Below are 25989 nucleotides of genomic sequence, written 5' to 3'. Positions count from 1 at the left end.
AGGATTCATTTGTAATTTAGGTGAAATTTGTAGAAACAGTGTTTTAGAGCCTCATTTTTGGCAGCAAGAAGGGAGGAAAGTGGTTTATGAACATGACTACCTTAGCAATATCTTGTAGGATTCCTATAGTAGATTGAAGACTAAGTGTTGTAAAAAAACATATTAATACTTACATCTGAATAATAAAGAGGCCACTTCCTTGGAGGTAGGATCCAGAGACATAGTCCACAGTAGACGAACTCTGTTATCAATTGGTTATTATTTCTTGTTTCTCTTTTACATTTATTTTAGTTACAAATTCATTATATTTTTTCATGCTTGATTTAAGTCAATTGCTAGTTTAATTTTAATCAGTCACACTCAAACATTTTTGCAAACCAAGTAACTTTAAATATTCATATAATTTCCCTTGGCAGAATGGTGGTACAACACATCCTTCCATACTCATAAAAAATGTCACCCTTGAAATGAAAAATAAAGGTTCATGTAGTAGAATACCACATATGGCATTAACAAGAGGTTCTCAAACTATCGAAGGAAAACTTGGTCATAACACAAAATTGGATGAAACAACGAGTAGATAAACATCATAATGAAAGGGAATTTGAAGTTGGGGATTGAGTATTTGTCAGACTACAACTATATAAATAGATGTCTATCAAGCAACAAAAGAATGAAAATAAATTAGCACCAACGTATTATGGCTCTTATAAGGAGTTGCAGAGGATTGAATTTATGGGTTACAAATTGGAGTCGCCTCCATCTTCATGTGTACATCCAATCTTCCATGTTTCTTTCTTAAAGAAGGTAATTGGTGACAAGATCATAGTCCAAGCTATTTAACTGGATATTAGTTAAGAAGAAAAATCGATACTAGAACTATAAATAATCCTAGAAACAAGTATCAGCAACTGAGAAATCAAAAATTTATTAACTCATCAAATAGAAGAATCCATTAGTGGAAGAGGTGATGGGAAGATGAGTTGTTCATGCAAAAAAACCCACAGATAGTTAAGTTTTGAGGAAAACATTTGTTTGAAGGGGAGGGACATGTTAAGCCCTACATAAGCCCCATGTTAACCATAAAAACCCTTTTTAAGCCCTAGATATTGAGTGATTACATTTCAATGGTTATATTGTTATCTAAACTAGAACCTAACATGGTCCCATCTTATTACAACTGTACCCATTGTCTCCTATATATATACCAAGGGGACCTTATATTAGAATCGTCAAATCTATCTTACATTGTATTCATTGTAAATGGAGGTTTATGATCCATAAATTGTCATGGATATTCCATTGGATAGTTCATCACAATAGATTTGATAAATTATACTTAAAAGGTCCAAAATATATACTATGAGGGTTTATTTCTCTTTATAATTTTGGATCTATAAATTATTGTTTATTATGTATGCATGCAAATTATAATTATGTAGAAAATAGAGAACAACAAAAAAAGTTCACAAACCACAATTGACACAAGATATATCCTCGGAAACCATTTTGGGAGAAAACCTAGCTGGAAGGTGAAGCCACTTTTTTCTCTTTCTCTGAATAGAAAATGGATGCGATACAACGAAGTAAGACATGTGGCCTGCGAGATACTAAAATCTACAAATCCTGTCTGTGTGCTCTCTCCCTATTCATTTAAAATACTCTGCTTATATATGGAACAAAATGTACTCGAAAAGAATGGAACCCCCTTTCCTCCTAATGGATTGGTTATAACACAGTCCGATAACCTACTAGTAATAAGGTTTGACTCATTCAACTCTTAACTAGGGTAACAATATGGACTCTTCTAGACTATTATTTGTCATGATAATGTGGCTAGCCCCTTTCCCATGAATACTGAGGGTTGATGTGGCATCTTCTAGAATTATAGTGACCAAAATAGTAAGGTTAACTTCTGAGTGACATAATTTTTGCATACAAACTATGATTGTGGCAATTCTTACGCCATTAGAAAGGTATATATGCGTATAATAATAAAATACGATACTACAAGAAATCGACAAATTTTTACCCCTAAAAAATGCTATTTGATCCCTCAAAATACTCCGAGAAGGTTTCAAACCCTAATTTGATAAATTGGGTCTCAATAGTAAAAATTGTCCTATGAGATGATTCCTCCACTTTTTCCACTCTGAAAGTATTGCGATGGATGAAAAATAACATAATTATCCAATATAGATCATCTCCCCCCTCGAATTGGACAATAATTATTGGTTTCTTATCATCTTTAAGGTGTAAGGTTTAACATGGAGTAATAAATTTTAACATACCGAAGAAGTTGAGATGAAAATACCTAGGTTACCAGCTAACAAAGTATTATTACATAGTTAAGTTTGAGGTTTGCCCCCTTTTCAATAACATGTAGAAATAAATTGTGACTCTTGATCAATGGTGATGAGGATAGTAGGGCCTAACCTACTCTACAATGCATTATATGCATGTATGTGTAATGAATGACACGTTGGATTAAACTTGGAATGAAATACATCCATTAAAGCCGAAATATTTGTGGTCTATAAGAAGAAGTTGGACAAGCCTGCTGCACCACAAAGTTAAAAGGAAGATACCACTTGTTTCGACCATGCATCCAAAGCTTCTCTATTCCCCTTCCTATTCGCAAGCTCTGCTACTGCATGAGCACTAGGAATGCTCATTCTCCTCATTTTCATATTTTTGTTTGAATTCATGTCTTTGGAGTTGGATGGGGAATTTTGCATCTTTGTGAGTTGGAGGAGAGTTTTCAACACATTAAATGGATGGTCTCAACCTTCTGTTTTCCATGTGGAATTCTTGCCCAACAAAAATTACTAGTGACTATTACAAAGGATTTTTACTAGACATCTTCACTTCTCATTGATTTTTTGGCTAGGAAGTCAGTAATTAGGTGGATTGCACGAAAAAGGCATGTAAAAAGGAATAGAATAAAACGACACACATATAATTGGGATCAACATAGTTGATAACTTGGTGATATTCAATCACTGTTGTTATTAAGATGGTAGAAACTTAGAAGAGATAAACACTAGAAGACAAAGATTAAAAGGGATGACAATTATTGAAAACATCTCGCCTTTAAATGTGAAATTTCCCTTCCAATTCCAAAATATACATGCCTACCAACATAATTATTATTATTCTCCATTGTCAAATTTCGATGATAAATAAATATTTTTATACATAATATTATTTTTTATGTTTTTATATATATATAATCTAACTAACAAATCTTTTTATATTTTTAAAGCCGCATTTTTATTTTATTTTATTTTATTTTTTATCTAAGAATTTTCGGAATCCATATATACATTTAAAAAATACATTTTAAATAACAAAAAACCACAAATTTATACAAAATTATATCACAAACTCCAAAAATAAAAACATCTCATATATAATTTAAGTAATAAACATTTTTTGACTTTTTAAAATTTATCATACTTAATATTTTTTTATTCAAAAATAAATAATTATTAAATTCTCATTTATAATAATTCAATATTATTTATAATAATTTATTTAACTTAAAAAAAAATCAATTACCATTTTCAAACTTAACTAAACTACCATTAACGCAAGTGAATTTCCATAAATTATAGTCTTATTAATTAATTAATTAATTAATTATATATATATATATATATATATATATATATATATATTATTTTTTATATAATTAATAATAGTAATTTATTTATTTGAAATATTTTCAAACTTAACTAAACTCCAATTCACAAGAGTGAATTTTCATGAGTTACGATTTTTTTTTAATTAATAATAGTAATATATATTTATTAAAAATAAATTTATAAATTAGATAATTTTTAGAGAATGTTAATTAAAATATTATATATGAATGTTATTGTATAGATAATTATATAATATTTTTTTTGTTCTTCAATTTAATTTAAAACATGTTATAAAAGTGAATTAAAATAAAATATCTTGAATATAAAATTATTTATGATTATTAAACATGGTATTGATAAGTTATAATATTGATTTATAGTATTAATAAAGTGAATTAAAATAAAATATTTTGAATATACAATTATTTATAGTTATTAAACATGGTATTGATAAGTTATTTTTTATATATATATATAATTCAACAATTTTATTATTTCAAGAAAATGTTACATGGCATATGACGTACTATCTGTATGAAGGGAAATCGAACCAATAACACAGTTTAAAATTTGGAGGTTATATAGACCTCGGTTAACTAAAGTGTGCATAAAGACATAAACTGAGACACTGCTTACTGAATTACCTCATAACCCTACATGGTTTACTAGAAGACATAGCTAGAGAGTAGAATAAAACTAGGCATGGCTAGTAAGTGGCATGCAATCCAAGAAGGAGTTGCCAGACTTTGTTGATGACAAGACTTTGAAAAGGAGAATCCCTCCAGTGCTTATGGTGGAGGTGATGCTATTGGCCATGATGTTAGTTTGTCTAAAAACAATGGCTAACCGATCCCAAATTACATAGGATAAAATGCAGGAATTAAAGATGACAGATTGAGGGGCCTTGGAATCCCCTTTTTTGAATTTTGTCCCATATTATATTTTTTCTCCAAAGTAGTAGCAAGAGGAATATAGTTATATTTGGCCAATATTTGTGGTTCTAGAGTTTTTTCCATTTTCTTTGTGGCTCAACTTGCTGCTCATGGGTGAGAAAATGTTAGGCCTCCTTAATACTGAAGTTGAAGTTGCCACAAGACCTTTATCCTCATCTTAAGATATCCTCTCTAGGCTGGAATTCCACGGTTCTTTCTACAAGAGCATAGGACAACATATCAACTTCTTTTGGATGATTCATAGCATAATTGGAGGAGTGAAGTCTGCATTTACGCCACTGAGAATTCGTATGATGAGGGTCCTGATAGTGAGCAACTTGAGTAAGACCTTTTGAAATGAGATCATTTTGAATAGGATGAGAGTGATCTAAGGAGGAAGCTTGGGCCATTGATTCTAGGAGTCTTCCGATAATAGAGTAGTCATTTCATTACGGGTTTCCCAAAAGCTATGATCTTGAATAAAGCATTGTAATTGTTATCACTCCAAAATTTCTTCTAAGTTGTCAGAAAAAGAAATGATAGAGGTAACCACAAACCAACTTTGGAGATCAGGATCTAGCCTTCCTAATCTCAGAGAGGGCTCTCTCTTTTTGTTTTAACATTGCTTTAGTTAATTGATTTTAGGCTAGTTATGATTGTTCTTGGGTTTTTGATTTGAATTTGGGTCGTGGGATCACTTAGATGAAAAGGTTGTCTTTTACCATTGGGTTATGGGGTCAAATGTCAGACAAACAAGTGTCTACAGGGCAAGATAGAGGAGTTACTATAGATATCAAAGGCTTGATGGCGAAAATGGTTTCCAATCGAATCTAGGGAGAAATTAAGGGTTCCCTAGGCCGGATTATGAAGAGAAATGCAAGAGGTAAAACTGGATGGGAGAGCAATTAAGGGTTCACAAATTCGGTTATCAGAGGAAAACATATAAATGATTAACTGTGCAAAACAGAGTGTACTTAAACAAATTCTAAGTTAAATTTCCAGTTAATTAATTCAAATTTGGATAACATTTAAGTTTATGAAACACATAAGAAAGTAACAAAATTAGAAAAAGAAGATACATCACTGCAATAACTCATCTCATGAATCCTATAGTGCAATGTTTTTATTACTTGCTCTAGTCCGTTGACTTGAAAATTGGTATAATAACCCTTAGGTTTAAGATCAAAATAACTCTACAAATGTATAGCAATCCACCCTCAATACTTCGAATTATGAAGTATTTATACAAAAGAACTTACAAAATATCTCAAACTACATTGAGAACTAATCTAGGAAAAAGAAATATCTTCATGCAAGAAGATAGAGACAACTATTGAACTGCTGTTTGTTGTCCCTGTTATTTAGGTTCTGTTGTCTTTTAGTCTTTGATCTTTTGCCCTTTAAGCTGCTTGGTTGTTTGGTCTTCACGCTGGATGTCATATTTACTTATGACCTTTCATCTGATACACTTTCATCTGCCTCCTCTGTTTAGTCTTTTAACTGTATGCTCTGTCACCTGCTTTCATTTTTACCTTTTACTGTAAATCTTACTCACTCTTTCATGCTTCTGTGTTTTTAGTAAAAATGATTTTTACTAAAAGACACATGTAGAATACAAAATGTTTCTTGGAGAGTAGTTTGTAAGAATCTTTTGTTGTGCTGGTGAAAATGATTTCATCTTTGTTTAACATTTACTTGTGTAAATTGTTTCCTTCTGCTCTACTGCTGTATTAAAATTGATTTTCTCTTTGTACACAAAACTCATGCTCAATGAAGCCTTTGAATAAATTTCTTGAGAAACCAGAGCAAATAGGTTTTGTGACTAGTATCAAAACTTGTTTTCCCAATCTCCTGGCCTTCTAATTACCTGCAAAATACAACAATTATTAATAAAGCATAGGTCTGCGGGGAAGACAATGAATGGATTTATTGAAATGAGATGTCTGTGGACGGAGTCCGGAGCGTGTTCGAAAGGTAATCAATGGTCAAATTTGTTTGTAGAGGCTCAGGGTGGTGCAGGAAGGCTTAGGCAGCTTTCACAGTTTGAATGAGCGAAAAGAGTCAAAATGAGCGTCTTCGGCCTTTTAATGGGTAACAGACACATTTGGCGTGGAATTTACATAAATGAACACTAGGTGGTTTCATTTTATGCGGGGAGGCGGTTTTAGGGGCCATCACACCGCTTTTGGCAATCAGGTGGTATTTCCTTAAGAGCACACAAGTTCACTTAGAGCTGCCATGTAACTGAAAGGGGCCCGAGCAAAACCATGAATCTCATGTGCTCTCGAGCTGGTAAAGCTAGGAAAGAGAACCAACGCGATATGGATGTGCACCGTCAGATCTAGGGGTGCAAGATCTAACGGCTGTCGCACGGTGTAAATGCACGGAGGGAATAAGGGCAGAGATTTGTAGGGCCCAAGGGGCTTAATTACACTTAACTGTAAAGGCGGGGTTAAATATAAGTGGGTTTAATAAAGTGGGACCAGGGTTTAAATGTGGTGGGGTTTGTTAACTGCACCGAGGGTGGTGGGTTAAACGGGTTTATGTTGGGGAAAATGTGAATGGTGGAGTTAATTAAATAATACGGGGGGAAACAAAACTTAGAATAAAGGGGTTTTATGGGTTTTTTAGGAGAAATATGGTATGGTAGAATAAATTAAGTAATGCAGAGGGGGAATTTAAACTTAGGACAAGGGGGGTTTTATGGATTTTTTAGATAAAATAGGGAAATTAATAAGGGGAAAATGATTTTTTCAAAGGGGAATGGGTTTCACACTAGGGAAGAGGGGTTTTGGGTTGGGAAATGACCTTTGGAGGGTAATTTGATAGGGAAATGTGTGAAACCAAGGGGTAAGGGTCAAAATGAAGGGAAAATGGTATATTCTTAAAACATGATGGGATGATGGGGAAATTAGCAAGTATGTAATGGGGGGTGAAATAAAATGAGGGGAAGTTAATTAAATAAGCTTGTGAATATCTTTTCACTTTCATCACTACTCCTGCACACTGAAACATAGGATTAAGCATGATAAATGTGCTTATGCTTTGACAACCTTGTATTTTTGCAACCTTTCTTCTACCTACCCTTTACTTATCCTAACATTTTTTCTTCACTTTATTGGGTGCATTTAAGCTAGTAGACCCTTTATTTCCTCTTTCTTTTGAAAAAAAAACTATCTAATTCTAACTTTATATCTTCCAATGGCTCAGATTAAGTTGTTGAGCACATTTTATTTCTCTACCTAACTACTTATCTGCCAAGATTAAACAATTTGGCTAGATCCTTATTCTCTATCTATAAACATGAAATTTAAAGCATGAAGTAGTCAAGATTAAACTATTTGACTATCATGGGTTGTGACATTTATGACAAGCTGCACATAACCATTATTTTGCACAGTAAAGTAAAAAGTAGTGGCGCTTGGACTTGCACACTTTCATGATCTGTTTTTGTTTGGGGTTCATATTTTTTCACTTTTTTTCACTTTTCTTATTCTTTTTGTCCTTTGATATTTCTTTTAGGACATACCCTCTTTACATTTTTTAATTTTTAATATGGAAAACATTTTGCAGAAAGCAAAAGTATGTACAATATTATAAGACTAACCATAACCAATTCAAAATTATGAATCCTATTATTATAGGACCCTAATAGTGGCTCCACATGGGGATGGCATTTCCTGGTGAAATGTTAAGAACTATAAGATCAATAGCCTTTGAATTGAGACTGCAGTTACCCTGTAAACTATTATTCTGTGATTTCTGCCTTATTCATACTTATGATGGTGAAACCTTCAAAGCTCAGGGCTGTCTCTCTGGGCTTGAACTTCAAAAGATCACCATCCAATCCAATCTAAACTCCGCAATGTTATGTACAATGATCAAAGTAAAATGGAATATTGTTATTCAGTGGAAAAGTAATGCTTCAACATTCTACAATTGACAGGTCCTCGTGGTAGATCTGATCCAGCTATCTCTCTCAAGAAAAATGCATTGTTACCCCTGTAACCATAAATGACATAAGGCCCTTGCCATAAGAAGTCAATTTCGCCATGTTTGCCTTTGTCTTATCTTCTTGAATCCCACTTAATAACTTTATCACCTATGTAAAAATCATCAGCTTTGGTCTTTTTATCAAATATCTTTTTGATTTTGTCCTGGATTACCTGTGATTTTACATAGACTTCCCCTCTAGTTTTTTGCAAGTGTATGGTCTAATTTATTCTTCTTTGGATATCATTTGGTTCCACCTGTAATTCTGGATGATCTTCATCACTGGTACTCCTAAAGATGATGGAAAAACAACATCCATCCCATATACTAAATGATAGGGAGATGTACCAATGGACTTTTTGGTAGTTAGTCTGTTTGCCCATAAGGCATTGACCAACTTTTTGTTCCATGTCTTTTTGTTGTCTTCTAGTAATTTCTTAATGATATTGACCAGGCTTTTGTTAGAGGATTCTGCAAGTCCATTACCTTGAGGGTAATACGCAATGGAGTGGTGAAGGGTGATGTGGTATTTGTTATAGAAGTCTATCATTTTCTTGGTCTTAAAAGTAGCTGCATTATCAGTAATGAGCTTTTGGGGGCATCCAAATCTTGACAGGATATTATTTTATAGGAAGGAGATAATGATAGAGTTTGTAGCTTGTCTAGAAGGGATGGCTTCTATCCATTTGGTAAAATAATCAGTGGCTGTCAAAATCCACTTACGTTGGGTTGAGGAGGCTGGGTGTATTTATCCAATGAAGTCTAACCCCCATTGTTGAAAAGGAATTTTTGTGGAGATGGGTTTGAGAGGTAAAGGTAAAAGATTTATTTTTCCCTCAAATATTTGGCACTTATGACAGGAGGTCACATGTTTCTTAACATCTACAAATAGGGTGGGCCAGTAGAAACTAGCCCTCAGGATTTTGTCAGCAGTAGTTTTCCAATACAAGTGTCCTCCACAATCCCCTGCATGAAATTCTTGCATAATTTTATCAGCTTCATATTTCAATAAACAGTTCAAAAGAATACCACTAATGTCTTTCCAAAACAAAGCATTATCTATGATACAATACTTTAATGACTTCATTTTCAAAAATCTAGCTTTAGTTCTTGTTAAACTAGGAGGAGCTTGCAAATTTAGTAATATAAATATGAATCATATCTTCATTCCAGGGTGAATCTATAAAAGGTTCACTGATCTGTGGAGTCGCCATCTCTTCCTGATCATCAAGGGCACCAATGAAATTAATATCTAGGGCCTAACAGTTCGATTCAGCCATGAGTTTGGCTAAACCTTGGCCTTTGATAAGTTTAGTAGGCTTTATTTCTATGTCATATTCCAATATAGTGGCAATCCATTTGCCTCTTTTCCCTTCAGGCCCATTTTGTGTCAAAATGTCCTTAACTATTGAATTTGGAACATAAGCAATAATGTGAGAATACAAAATATAGACTCTGAAATATTTGATAGCCTTTACTAAAGCTAATGCTTGTTTTTCCATAATGTTGTATTTGAGTGTGGAATCTCTTAAGGATTTACTAAAAAATGCAATTGGTTGTTCATATCCTTGGTCATTCTTTTGCAGCAAGACGACCGTAATGGTGTGTTTTGAAGGAAAAGAAAAAATGATCGTTTTGAAAATCAAGACTTATAAGGACTGGAGTTTTGGTTAGGGCTTTCTTGATGGCTTCAAAGGACTGTTTGGCCTCCACTGTCCATTTATGTGTTGAGTCCTTTATTAACATGTTATTCAACTCTCTAATTAATTCTACTAAATTTGAAATGAATCTCCTAAGAAAATTTATCTTGCCTAAAAATGACTGTAACTCTTTAATGTTTCTAGGATGGGTGATGGTCAAAATGGCCTCTATTCTAGCAGGATCTATTCTAATTCCATCTTTGGATATTATATGTTCCAACAGCTTACCCTCTTCTAGACCAAAGAGTGTCTTTTTGGGATTTAAAGAAATCCCAAATTTCCTGCATTTAGTGAAAACTCTTCTCAGGTGATCTAGGTGTTCATTATCAAATTTAGAAAAGACTGTGATGTCATCTTGGTAAACTACTAAGAAATCATGGATCTCCTTGGAAAAAGCTATATCCATAGCTCTTTGAAATGTTTCTCCTGTGTTCATTAATCCAAAAGGCATCTTCAAATACATGAAGGTACCCCAAGGAGTAGTAAATGCAGTTTTGGCTTGGTCCTTTGGTTGAACTAAGATCTGGTTATATCCAGAAAATCCATCAAGCAGTGAAATTCTAGATGAGCCTACTACCCTCTGAAGGATATGGTCCATTTTTGGTAGAGGATAGTTGTCTTTTAATGAGACCTTGTTTAAATTTCTGAAATCAACACAAAGTTTGATTTCTCCAGTTTTCTTCCTAGTAGTGACTAAGTTTGAAACCCAATCTGAGTATCTAATGGGAGTTATAATTTGGGCATCATACATTCTTTTAACTTCTTTCTCAATAGATGGCATAAGAACTGGATTAATTCTCCTAAGTTTCTATTTAAAAGGCTTATGATCCTCTTTGATAGGTATCTTGTGTTGAATTATGTTGGTGTCATAAGATTTTATGTCTTTGTAACTCCATGCAAATACATCTTGAAACTCTTTAAATAGATTTATGTATTTAACCTTTTCATCTGGAGGTAAGGCTTTTGATAATTTAATGAGTTTAGGTTTTTCTTCAATTCCTATGTTACATTCTTCTATATCTGCTCTCAAAGGCTCCATTTTCGGCTTCCTAGCTACATCGTTGGAATCAAACAAATCTTCTAAGGGGACTAATCCCTTAGGAAAAAAATTATTTTTAAGATTAAGAATTTCAGGATCATCATTCATTATTTCCTCTATTTCTACATTTTCTAAGTTATCTACTTCTAATTTAGTGAAATTAGTGGGTTTACCTATTTCTAAAATATTTACATCTATGTCACTATCTATGTCATTGTCTACTGTACAGTTTGTATCTATATTACAATTCTGAAACTCACCTTCAGCATTCATGAAGTTATAAATTTGGGAATCCTGTGAGAAAATCTGCCAATACTTCAAATTGTCTAGTATGACATGCCTATGTCTCACTTCTGCAGTGTACTAATGGTTGGGCTGAAAGGGCCATTTGTAGGTACTAGCAAAAGTAGCCAGACTGTGGGCTTGCATATTTTGTTTTCTAGGAATGACAACAAAGTTTGTTTCTAGGAGGTCTTTAATCAAATCTAAGACAGTCTCCCTATATTGACTAAGTCTAGGATTGTTTATAGAGTATTCAACATTAATTTGTTTAATAATCAATTTTGAGTCTCCAAGTATAGAAACTCTTTTGGCTCCAAGTTTTTTAACCATTTGTAATCCTAGGATTAGAGCTTCATACTCTGCCATGTTATTTGTACACTTGAAGCTTAATTTGAATGCATGTCCCTCAGAATGATTATTCTCCATATTGTGGATCCACACTCCTGCACCAGCCCCTAACCTATTCACAGATCCATCAAAATCCAAATGCCATAGGGACTCATGAAAAATGTTTTCACTGTTAGTTGTTTTGTATTTCAGTTCTTCAGCTGTGATTTCCTTTTTGTGATGTTTTGAATTGTACAAGATGAAAGAGTCCATATCAGAATGCACAGAGTATATAGGGAGGTTATGTGGTTTTTTTGCACTACTCACCATTTATTTCATCAAGGTCTCTCTATACAATTTCCTTTGTTGGCCAAAAACATATATGGTGGCATATGGCATATCTAACTGCAAGGATCCTTGCAATTTTGCTCCCATGAGCGAGATAGCAACATTCCATATTTGGGTGGGATGTCTACAACTACTATGTCCATCACAATACTCTTTGCTGGGCACTGGACTAGAGTTACACATAAATCCTTGATCAAACCAAGGCATTTAACTTGGCTAGAGTCAAAAGAAAACAAGTCCTTATATGTTCTGGTAATGTCTAAGTTTAGTCTCTCCATGATTGCTTTTGGAATCAAGTTATGGGATGCCCTTAAGTCTAACATAGCGTTATGTAATATTTTGTCATGAATGTTCAGGCTAATGTAGAAAGGAGGGATTCCCCCCTGCTGATGAGTACCATTCGCCTCAGGTCCAAACAATAGTTCAGGTTGATCATCATTCAAATTGACAACATCTTCTCCCTCTCCTATATTTAAAGTTTCAGTTATCTGTGATCTATAGGATTCATTCTTTACTAACTCGGTCAAAGGAACTGATATCTTAAATTTTGTTGTTTCAGCTTTGAGGTTGAAAGGGAGCTAAGCCTTTTTTGTTTGGATGAGATATTCCTTAACAAATGTAGTCTGTGTGTTTTTATCTCGTTTCTCAGTACTAGGAAATTCAGTCTGTGTTTCAACTGTTTTGCTTTGATTTCTCTTGTTTGGATTGATTTCAATAATTGTTTCAGTTTGATTTTTAGTAGAGGTTATATCTACAATTTTTGGTGTAGAAGTCTTCGACGTTCCCCTAGGGAGGATTTGTAAAATTTTAGTAATAAGATCTTCTGTTATCTTTTTAGTTTGGGTCTGGATTGATCTTTTATTGGGAGCTTCATTGTTCTTTTTACTTCTTAAGCTATACTGTTTGTGAACCTCATATATGGCTGACTCATAACCCTGTTTAAAGTCGAAGGACTCACCAGATTCTAATTGCAATTGTTGTAACATGTACAACTCCTGTTCTTCTTGAGTAAGAAAAACAACATCTTCATTCTTTATTCCTAATAAGTTTATCTGGGTGTCATCCTCTCCTTCATGGCTCTGTGAACCCTCAGCATAGTTTTCCTGGAAGGGAGGCCTAATTTGTTGATCTGGTATAACATTCTTTCCAGTGTTAGGATTCTTCCTAAAGTTGGGGTTTCTTATTGGGGGTGGTTTTTGATTCTCCCACTGAGTTTTTCTTTCCATGTTTTCTAATCTATCCATTATTCTCTCTACACTCTTTGCTAAACTATCTATTTTACCATCATAAGTGGAAGTTTCTTCTTTAATCACAACTCTCTTTTCATTTCTCATTCTGGCTTTCTTGGCTAATAGGTTGGCCTCTACACTAACAACATTACTTTGCATTTGTTCCAATGTTTCAGGGTTTATTTCCCTTAACTGGTATGCCATGTCAGTGTCAAAACCATCGGGGAATTTGATTAATGCTAGATCAAGTGGATGCTTAATATTAGCAGGGATTGCATTGTAGATGCTATTGAACCTACTATAATAATCTTGAACTGACTCATTAGGAGCTCTTCTAATGTTATCATATTCAGAAAGTATTTGTAGAGGATTTTTCTTTCTTTCTCATCTATTAATGAATAATCTATGAAAAGTGGCTAAGTCTACAATATGGTGGGCAAGTAAATCTTTGAACCATTTCTTAACATCCCCAGTTAATGTTTGAGAAAACAACCTCATTTGGACATTTGATTCATCTATCTCATGCAACTCAAAATAGTCAGTCATTTTGTTCACATGCTATTGGGTAGTGTACTGACTGGTAGCATCAAACAAAAAGATTTTTCTTTGATAATCTTGGGGTATGGCATGGAGTTGTGCTGGTAAAACCATGGGTGCATATCGGTTTGCCATGGCTTGGATTCTGGCATGACTAGGGGGTATGGAGATGGTACTTGAGGAAGGGATTGAAATGGATGGAGATGAACTAGATGAGGATGAGGTGTTTGGCTAATGAATAATTGGTTTAGGGGAATGAACTGTGGTGGATACTATTGGTTAGGTGGTGGTAAATGAAGGTGTATTTACAGTGATTGAAGATTGTGCAGAAATTTCAGAAGCAGCAACAGTAAGGGCGACTAGTTCAATAGTTTGTTGAAGGTAAGCATCATCTTGTTATAGACATTTTTGTGCCTTACAGCCTCAAGCATGAAATGTCCATAATCTAAGGGATCCAAAGTCCCTAAACATGTTGTTCCTACCCCTAGAGGAACAAGGCAAACCAACCACAACAATTCACAGAAGTTCTCCACCTGAAAACACTCAAAAACAAGCCAATTCTAGATCATGTCAACTGCTCCACTGAGCATCTACGCTGAATGTCAACTGCTCCACTGTCTACCTGCGTTGAATGTCAACTCCAAAAAAGGCTACTTGCGCTGAGCATAATTGGACAAGTGGCAGGCTCATTCCTCAATGTGTCAATGCCTAGGAAGCTTCCAAAATGACACTTGCATCAAGGAATTCGACTGGTGATGAGTAAGAGGTTCCAAATCTCCAAGTGGAGGCAAGAACCTCCAAGTGGACTCAAGAACTGAGAGAGGGAGAGGACACTAGTCAGATCTCAAGCTGGCTCATCCTCTCTCCAAAATAACTATATATAGATCTCTCCTCCGTGGGATCAAAAGGCTGGAATCTTGTTATTGCAAAGAATTGCTGTTGGTTTGGGACTGGAAACATTGGGTGCTTAATGCTTTGAAGGGAGCTGAAGAAGGAATTCCATTCTTCTGGGAAGGAGACACTGGATTGGAGCCCTTTGGGTTGTATCTCTTCCTGAACCTTGTTATCAATCAATAAAGCTATCTTGGTTTTCTCCTATATACTGGTGTATTTGTATGATTGCATTAGTGTATTTGATTTACTTCTAATCCTGAATCATTTATGAATATGAATATTTGCCTTTGTGTTGTGTTCTTCTCTTGTCGCAAGTAGCTGTTCTCTTGTCACAGGTAGCTGTTCTCTTGTGATCTCGTGGGAATCAAGTAGCTGTTCTCTTGAGCAAGCGAGGAGGCAAGTAGCTGTGAACACCCAAAGAGAAGAGGATCTAGATCGAGGGACAAACGGAAGACAACGGTAAGTCTATCGATCTCCCCTCTTTCACATTTCATAAAGGAAGAAACCAGTGTAGCTGTATTCGTTTGTTGCTAAGGCGCTGTCACACCTTAGGTGGATAGGATCGTCCTGCATAGGCATTTTTCCCCACAACAAATTGGCGACTCCACTGGGGAGAATTTGTTTATTCATTTCATTTGTGTTTCTGTCATTTGTTTACTTCATAGACTTGACAGCAACTATCGAACTGCATCTTTCCTGGATGCAAAGTAGAAAGTTGCTGCTTTGATCCAGTTGTTGGACCTGTCTATGATCTAAACGATGGATCCACAAATGATTTGATGATCCTTGTGATAGTCTTTAGTACCCTCTCAAAGCATCCCTCTGTTTATACCTTGCTTGTGTTTCTGATTTGGCCTGAAACAATTGATTTTTGAGCATTTTATGACCCAGAACCCAGGAGAAACGAGAGTTTCTCCTTCAGCGCAACTGCTGTGAAGGAAGTCTGCATTTCAACGCAGGTCCCATGTGGGCTACCTGCGCTGAATGTCAAATCCTCAGTGTTGAGGTTGCGCTGAACCAGTTTGGCTTTGTGCAGCTGGGGTTCTCTGCTGTCTGTTGCCCTGTTTTGATCTCTGTTTTTTGCAGCCTTTAACCAGCATAGGTACCAGTCTGATAACTCCTTTTCTTTGCTTAGATTCCGCCTCTTTTTGTACAAAAAGACTATGAATGTTTTTATGTGTTTGTGGCGTCATTTACAGTTTTCCTTTTCATGAATAAAGTAGTCATCCTGTAGCCTTTTATTCAGATCTGATTGATTGCGATCTTAGAAGAGAGTTCATTGGCTGGTTTTAGATTGATTATAGATTTACTTTTGCTTATTGGTTTGAATTTGTCTCTTTTGAAGTGTCAAAACAAGTCTTTATTCCGAGAATCGTTAAGTAGTGTAATCTCTTCTACCTTCTCTGATTTCGAAAAAGTGAACTTGTTTGTATTGATCATTTTAAAAGAAAATTCAAAGTTGTACAAAAAGCTTTCTTTGTAGGCATTTATACTAAGAAAGTGGAAAACAAAAACCTGCATTGTGCATTTTGCATTTGATAGTTTGCATGTTGGATTTAGGGAAAGTGCATTAGAGTGTGCTGATTTCTCTTTGAGAAAAGATAGTGTCTTTCTTTTCCCTTAGTAGCTAGGATTTTCAAAGTTGAAAAGATAATAAAGCTTGCTTATCATCTTTAGACTGCATTTAGGAATTTGTATCATACATCTCGTGGTGAACCTTGAAAGGAAAACTTTAAAAAGATCAACTTAAAATAAACTGAATGAACCTAACAATGCTTTGAAACATAACGCACAACATAGAGGTCTAGGCTAGAGACGTGTTCCGGCGTCGTTAAGCCTAGTGACTGTCGATATCGTGGAAGGTGGGTGATTCCTCCTGAGGGACGATAGCGCTAGTACGGATAGTGCTCCCACGTACCGTCGCGTGTATATTGGGAGACCCCTATAGGCATATATCTTTTATCCTTAGGAAGCCATGTCGGCCGCTCTACTGATCGCAATGCAGTGAACACAACATTCACGAAGATCGACCACCCGTACCCTAAAAAGTATTCTGCGGTTTTGCGAAAAGTTTGGCACACCCTCTCCCTAGAACTCCAGAGCAGTTTCTTTTGGCCTTTTTCAGACTCTATAACAGAAAAATTCCATCCGAGCATTTGTCACTTCGGGCTTGTTAAAACATCGAAGGAGACTAGAGTCATCTTTAGCTTTTTCTCGACTCTTTAAAAGTGAAAAAGCAAGTTGTGTCTAAAGCGTCTAATAAAATTCATTCAATTCGGAAACACCAATTTCCCCTTTTTGTATTTTAGTTGATCGAGTAATCCGCAATCGTGGAAGAAAGTCAATTGAAACCCCGTCGTTCGCGGAGGCTTACGAGTCAACCGTCTTTGTCTCCGGAATCAAAAATAGTACGGACAAAGCGAACTCGTTTAACCGGTTCAAAATCTCCTATCAAAGTTAGAACAAGTGTTCCAACTACATCTGAGATTCCGCTTACTCCAAACATTTCTGGAAACCCTGCCTCTATAGAAGAAGTTCAACAGCCACAGAGGGACGGTAATACTGATCCTAGTCTGGGGGCAAATACTTGCGTTACTGAACCAGTTACATCTGTAACCGGTTTAGAGAGTCTTGCTCCTCAAACAACTGTCACTGTCGATGCAACCCCTTCTTCGGCACCAGAAATATTTTACGGACCAGACGGTCTTCCTCTTCCACCAGGTTTGATTGTGATAGAGGAAATTGTAGAGGGTCCGCAAGTAAGTACTCCAACCCATTTTGGAGTCGGGGTCACTCTATTTCCTTCATCAGAAGTTAATCCACCACAAGTGGAAGTTCCTGTAGAATCGCTAGGCAATCTATTGGATAGACTTAAAATGTCTGAACAACCGTCAACATCTAGGACTGTGTCGAACGACACAGCGACAACAGAAGCCCCTGCCGTCACTCCGACAATGTTTGCCGGCATACCATCTGTCCCAACTAGCTCGCAACCGCTAGAAGGAGTCCACCAAGGGACTATTTCGACAGTGTGGTCTGTTCTAGTTTGTTCACCCGGAATAATATCCGGCAACTCTTATGTTGAGACTTGCCAGATTGATCCTTTTGGAGGTCAGTTTGGGCAATCTAGTCCCCAAGGACAATCAATCCCTTTGATTTCCGGATTGCTACCGTATGGGGGGCAGTATGCCCTTTCATTACCCCCTCCGGGAGGGTATCCATACGGGAGTTCACAACAGTATTCAGGTTATACTAGAATTACATCAAGTGGTTGGGTACCTATGCTACCTCAACAACCAAGGGTTGTATATTCTATGCAACAGTGTGTACCTATGACGGATATCCCAACCACACTGGCTATTGTAATAGTGTCACAAGTTCAAGCGATGCCTGTTGCATGTCAACCTCAGATTTCTCAGGTTGTAATGCAATAGCCCCTTGACCATGGGTCACAACCACAATTTCCAACTGGTGGGGCGACACAGGTCCAAACGGGTACAATTACCCCACACCTTGGTCCAACGGTTAGCATAGCGCAACAGAACATGGCTTCACAACTGTGGCTGGTGCAATACCAACAACCACAATTCCAGCAAGTGTACCAAGGTTCTGAGCAACAAATCTTTGCGAACAGTGGACAACCGTATATTCAAAACGGTCAAAACCAACCGCTTTACAGTGGTCAAGTCCACCAACCGTATCAGTCATACCAACATCAATTACATTATGCTGGTATGCAAAGGCCCACTGCTCAAGCGATTCCATCGTACCCTGGTTATGCTTCACCTAACCTGAATCAACAGTTGCCATTTGTGGCAACTTTAGAGTTACCCGATTTACACCGGTTAACCAACGATCCGATTGCTTACACCCCTTGGTGGCCAGCGATTCCTCACAAACTTCCATCTGACATTCCTAAATTCAATGGAAATCCAGGTGAAGACCCATCGAATCACGTGATGACTTTTCATCTGTGGTGTTCATCGAACACCCTAAATGATGATTCGATAAGGCTTCGCCTTTTTCAGAGGACGTTAACGGGTCCAGCGGCAAAGTGGTATATTGAGTTACCTAGAGCCTTGTTCGACAATTTTAGCTCCCTAGCCACGACTTTCTTAACCCATTTTCAATTACCGATAAGGTATGAATCGGGAACCGAAATCTTAACCAACTTCAAGCAGACAACTGCCACTCATATATCCGATCATATACATGAGTGGCGTCATCGTCGTAGGATGGTGAAAACATACGTTCCCGATCAGCTGTTAGCTGAATGGTTTATAAAGTCGTTACTTCCTGCTATAACAGAAGATGTGGCAAAGGGGGGAGTCGTAACAGAGGAGCAAGTTATTGCTCGTGCACAATATCTAGACTTAGTTTATACTCAGTCTGGCACGCTCTACGACAAAATACCTGACGCCCCTAGACCGGAATTTTCAATTCCTCCTCCTCCTAAATCGAATAGTGACTCTCATGCCGGCGATGGCGTGATTGGCACGACAAACGCGAAATCGATAAAGGCTTCGTCTAAGAAAGCCCGTAAGAATTCAGATCAAAATGCAAAAGAAGAAATTCTTGCTTCGGAAGTAAATTCCGCGTCGACCGACAAAGGCAAACAACTGAAGCAACCAGGGGGAAAGAAGAAAAAGAAAGGGAGAAAAAGGAAACCCCCTACGGGGTGTCATATATGCGATGAGGATCACTGGACAGCAGATTGTCCATACAAAGCTGAGCTTAAAAGATTCTTTAAGAGTTCTAAAACCTCAGCTGTGTTGACTGATCCATTTCCAAGCCCGGGAACCGAACTGGTTGCTAATCAAAATGCTTCCCAATCCCAAGTGCTTATGTTGTCTGTATCAAAGCAGCAAAATGATGCTTTGACGAGGAATAAAGATTACAGGAATCCAAAGCTGTCGAACAACAAGGCTAATGAACAATCTAGTAGTTCGACAACAACTTTGACCGAAGTTGTGCCACCCATCGTTCCTGAGCCAATGATAAAGTCGCAAAAGGGAGCAGTACACAAATCGAAATTTAATCCTTGTGCGAAAATAGCACAGATAGAGGACCTGGCCCAATCGCCGTCCGCTATGTCGACACTTGAAGTACCGCAAAATTGTTTCTCCCAAGAGCAAGCTTTATTATCAGCAATAGGTGAGATTGACCCAATGGATTCCAATCTTGTGGCCTTTGATCATAAAGGATATGACCCTAAGTTACCAGCTCAACTAGCTTTCCTTATTCAAGTGAAAGCCCTCAGCAAAACTGTTCATCGAACAATTATTGATGAGGGGGCATCTACATGCATTATGTCGATGAGTTGCTGGAAAACTTTAGGATCTCCAACCTTGTCGCGATCTTCGACGACATTAAAAGCATCCGACGGAAGGACATATACCCCATATGGTATCCTAAGTAACTTGAAAGTTGAACTAGGAGGGAAAACAGTAGAAATAGATGTTGAAGTCATCGATGGGAATCTTGATTACAACATCCTACTAGGAAGACCGTGGATCTATGCCATGGCCGCAGTTGTTTCGACCTACTTCAGGAAGATTGCATTTCCTTTCCAAGGAGGAATTACAATTGTCGACCAACAAACATTTCTCCCCAACAGTTCACAAGTTACGGGAAGCATTCCAATGATCCATGGAAGCAATCATTCGCTCCAAAATATCGGAGTAGGTCTCCTAAAAGACCCTGCCTTAATGGGTACTTTTTCCCTACCGCCTCCGAGTAATCTGGCGGAATTGGCCACAGTGGAATATGAAACCTTCTATATCTAATGGATTTGGACTCCGAGGATGGTTCTTATCTTATGTCAACCTCGTTAAAAAATGAAACAAGGAGTCATGAGGATAGTTATTTTACTGTGTCAACCTCATTAAAAAAATGAAACAATCCCCTTTCCAAATCTCAAAGGTAAACCTTCATTCCAACCACCGAGTTGAATGCAATGAAGCTTGGGGGGCATGCACCTCGATTTGCGTTGTTATGCTGGGGGCATGCAAACTTATCACCGAGCAGTTTTAGCACATAGTTCATGCTCGTTAAAAATTAAACATAAGATCGAGCAGTTTTAACGCGGAATTTATGCTCGTTAAAAAATAGAAAAGTGATATCGAGCAGTTTTAGCATAAAGTTCATGCTCGTTAAAAAATAAACGCAAGATCGAGCAGTTTTAACGCGGAATTTATGCTCGTTAAAAAATAGAAAAGCGATATCGAGCAGTTTTAACGCGGAATTTATGCTCGTTAAAAAATAGAAAAGCGATTGTGAGCAAGAGTTTCCTCCAGAGTTCAAGCTCATTAAAAAATGAACCTATCCCGGTAAATAACCACTGTGAATGTTATATTATCAGCCATTAAAGCCTTGGTCGTGTTTGCACCTGCCACCTCCACTTTTCATTTGGCCGATCGTTCACCTCCATATGATTGTTTACCCATTTTGAGGAACAGCTGCGAAGAGTGATTTCACCTAGCCATCCTTGTGACACTGCCGTGATTGGAAAATTCCAACCTGTACCTGGAATCTGCTGCTACCCCTGTTTATCACTCGTTCCTCAAAAGACGAGTCTTCTTTAAGCTCTTTTCAATTGACTCGTAAAATATGAAAAGATTGACGAGTTTTGGCCTTCCAGCTCGGTAAAGGACAGGAAGAGCTATCCCTCCTCTAGATTTTAATCTTTTTGGACCTGAGGGATTATTGCACAAAAAGATTGAGTGCTTGTTTTGTTCGGCTCGTTAAAACTATCGAAAACTCATCCCTTCTGTATTGTTTTATACTTTTTCGGACTTAAGGGATTAGATGACGAAAAAGGAATTTTGGAGTTGACTTTACGTACCTTTTCAGAGTCTCTAAAAATGAAAAGGACCGAGTTATCCTTGTCGTTAGACTCGTTAAAATTATTAAATAGCGACAAACTTGTCTTTAGACGAGAACGAGTTTCACTATTGCTAGGCTCGTTAAAACATAGCGATGGGCTTGCCCGAAGGGCAGGTTATAGAACAAGCATATGTTATCCTCCTCAAGCTTGACAAAAATAAAGAGGTACTGGTCAGCAATGACTGGGGAAAAGTTGGGAGAAAATCAAGAAAACTTTGATGGTAGCAGGTCGCTCTTGAACATGACACTTTTCCTCCGTACCACAATCGGGTTGGGTTGTCTCATTCACCGGTCACATCACCATGGTCTCGCCATACCATCCATATTTGGGGTAATGATACCAATCCATCGCATCAGTGTCGCCATATGTTCAAGAGAAGTCGTTCAGAAAGAGTCAACCGGGTCCCATCCACTGCCATACATTATCCTTCATCCATTCATGATCGCCACCCTGAATCATATGTCACAGATCGTTTTCACCTCCATTAAAATCATTAGCTCCGTTCCGTGTCACTGATGTGGGATTCATCAAGGCCCTCCTTTGACGGATCGCTTCTTGTCGACATCAGCTCATTATCCAGGAAGTTGATCTAGGAACAACCCCTTCAGTACTTTGAAGCTTGCATGCCTCAATGGCAAGTTTCTCACTTCCGGCGACAGGTATACATCAATGACCTTCGACCAGAAGATTTTGTGTGGTGTTCGACGCCAAGTCCTTTATTCACACCACGTGAATTGTACTGCAGTACCTTGAGGGTCATTATCATTATCGGTGATTCCTCTCGCGCTTGTTAACGGTTTACATCATTGACCGGTAATCAAGCGATGTCTTTCCATGTTCGACCTCAGCGCAATTCTCACATGGATCGACTTGTACTTAGAGTGAAGATCGAACGAGTTTGAAGACCCCGGATCTAGTTTCATCCATCCGGGCTGCGATATATATTTAGGAAAGATAAAGACATTTGACACGTACATCATTGCAGCAGATGATCATCCTACTCAAAGGATGATAATTTCGCCAAAATTATCAGTCTACCATCAGAAGATCGTCTGTTCTATGTACAAAAATGAATTTATAAAGCTGAGCATGGGAATGCCTGCCTCAGCTAGATCATGAGAGCAGTATGAATCATAATGTATTGTATTGTATCTTATTATAGGTCTCCTCCCAGCAGATGGATGAACTTCGGACCCTCCTGGATAAAGCATTTCACCCGATAAACGGCCTCATACTTTAGGGGGAAACTGTTATAGACATTTTTGTGCCTTACAGCCTCGAGCATGAAATGTCCATAATCTAAGGGATCCAAAGTCCCTAAACATGTTGTTCCTACCCCTAGAGGAACAAGGCAAACCAACCACAACAATTCACAGAAGTTCTCCACCTGAAAACACTCAAAAAAAAGCCAATTCTGGATCATGTCAACTGCTCCACTGAGCATCTGCGCTGAATGTCAACTGCTCCACTGTCTACCTGCATTGAATGTCAACTCCAACAAAGGCTACCTGCGCTGAGCGTAATTGGACAAGTGGCAGGCTCATTCCTCAATGTGTCAATGCCAGGAAGCTTCCAAAATGACACTTGCATCTGTTAACACCCAGGTTGTTCCCTATGACTCCCAAGGGAATACGGCCGGGGTAACCACTAACCAATCTTTCGATCACTGCTTCTAGCCAAACTGTGATCAGAGAGGGCTCTCTCTTTATGATTTGTATCTGTTATGATAGGGTTTTAGGCTAGGTATTATGCACAGGTTTTGTTTATGTTTTGGTTGAAGAGTTTCTTTCAGGTCTTGTGATGTAGTATTCAAAGAGTCAAATATCATTGGGCAATGGAGTCTATGGCTGTAGGTGTCTAGAAACCTTGAGGTGAATTGGTGAAACTTACAGGGCCATTTGGATACTTCATAGAACAAAATTTTTGATTTATAACATGAACAGATGAAACAAGCAGTGAAAGCATTTAAGAATTTTCACTAAAGTATTTAAGTATTTCCACCAAACTAGGTATGAGAAACGGATAGATGTCTCAGGAGCAAACTTGAATCCCTGGGAATGTCTATCACTGTAAAAGATATAGTTTTAAAGTGCAGCAATTAAGAATTACACTTCATTCACTGTATCTGAAGAAAACATGGATAATAGCTCAGATTGAGTTCAGGGTAATCAGTGATTAAATCCTGGAACTATTCTTCTACTTCGCTATTAAGTGTAAAACATTTAAACAATAAAAGAGAACAAAAGACTCGAAAACATGTAACACAAAGATTTAAGAAAGACTTATTGTTTTATGAAACACTCTGGAATCCTGCAACATTCACCATTCATCACAATGCATCAAGGTACGCCAAGCTTTGGAAATTCCATTCACCCTTTGTATTATTTCTCTGAGAATTTTACAGCAAGTTAGATCTCCAAAATGAAAATAACAACAACCCCTTCAGCTTATGTGCGGGGTCAATATATACTTTGATTTTTACAAAAATATCTGAGTTCTAAGTTATCTCAGACTTAATATTCTCACCAACTTTTGAGATATTTTTATCAGAAATTTATTACTGCATTGAATACAAAATAAAGGCGTCTTGATGTTTTGTCAGAAGATACTTTGGCCTTTGGGAGCTGCTGAGTCGGTTGGGGATGTGCTGTTCAAAATGTGGCTAGCTGTCATCGTTAGTGATGAATCACTTTTTGGGTGCTTTTCAAACATTAATCCTTTTACACTTGTCTTCTGGTGACCTGAGCTGGCAGTGGCCGAATGTCTTGAAACTACCGTGGCAAAATTTGGAGCATGGCCTGCCACCAGTCCTCCTTAGGCATTTGGTGCCTCCGAATTTTAATTAGAGTCTCATCAACCTCTGTATATCTGAAAAAACTAGGAGGAGTTTCAAATAAATGATTTACCTCATTTTCAACAAAAAATGAGCCTTCGAGCTTAGTGTAAAAGCTTTGTCCTGTTGGAGGAACTGATTCCTCAGAAGTACTGCTGGATGCAGTGATTTGATTTTCAATGTAAGCGGCCACCCTGTTTGTAAATTGATCTCTGCTGATCAATTTTCCTGTGCTGCTCAACAGGCTAGGCAGTCCTCTTGCTTGTAGCATTCCCATTCTGAGTTTATAATCTTCAACTTCAGTCTGTATCTCATAACTTTTTCTTTCTTCCGTCTGTACATAACCTCTGAGAGTTAGCACCTTTTTAGCCATGAGGATGGCCTCTGTTCTGTTGGTGATTCCAACGGCTGCCAGCTCCTCTTTGTCTTGCTTGTTCAAAAATTCTATCAATTGGCTAGCTTGCTCAGGTCTGTTTCCTAACACTGTCTTGGCCCTCTGGACATCTGTCTGGGCTTGTACAATTAAATCCATATGCTCATGCATTGTTTTAATGGATTTCCACTGTTTGATAACGGCTTGGGTAATTTTATTCCACAAGATTCTTTTGATTTCTGCCATAGTATTTTCCAGATTGAGCTCCTTCTCCAGGGCCTTTATTTTATCTTTTTGAGCCTTAATCTGTCTGCCCTGTTCTGCTACCGTTATCTTTGATTGATCATATTTGGCATCTATCTCTGCCAGTTTTTCTTTTGCTTTCCTTATTTCATCCGCCTGTAGCTCCATTGCCTTGACAACTTTGGTCAATTCTTCTACACTGGGGTGGGCATCTGTAGCTGCTGTTGTACCTGCTGCTTCTGTTGTGGGGGCCACTGCTGCCCCAGAAGTTGTTGCTGTTGTGGAATCTGTTGGAGGAACTTGGAGTGTAGATCCTCCCTGTTTGTCTTGCAATGCTCCTTCCAGCTCTTTCTCTAGTTCTTGGATCCTTTGATCTTGCTGTAATAAGAGCTCAAGTTGTTCATTAACTTGCTTTTCCTTTTGCAATTCAGCTATCTGAGGGTGTTCTGTAGGTAACAGCTTCAACCTCTTCTTCATGGCATTTAGATCATCATCCTTTTTCTTCATGAGGGCTTTTACCCCGGTTGGATCACTAGGGTCATGCCCTAGGTCAACAATAATCTCCTCAAGAGATTTTATCCTATTGTCCTTGGCCTTAGAGGACAACCTCTCAAAATCTAGTTGAGTGTTTGTGTTTTTCAAAGATTCTTTCAGCTCATGAGCTAATGTGGCCTTCTCTACCAAAGTGGCATAGACCATCTCCCTAGTCTGCTTGTGGAGCTCAAT

This window comes from Pinus tabuliformis, chromosome 9 (assembly GCF_031772625.1).
Source record: "Pinus tabuliformis cultivar Carrire ecotype Pingquan chromosome 9, CPIR1, whole genome shotgun sequence".
Classification (NCBI taxonomy): domain Eukaryota; kingdom Viridiplantae; phylum Streptophyta; class Pinopsida; order Pinales; family Pinaceae; genus Pinus; species Pinus tabuliformis.
The sequence above is the reverse complement of the archived record's forward strand: the minus strand, read 5'-3'. Positions refer to the sequence as shown.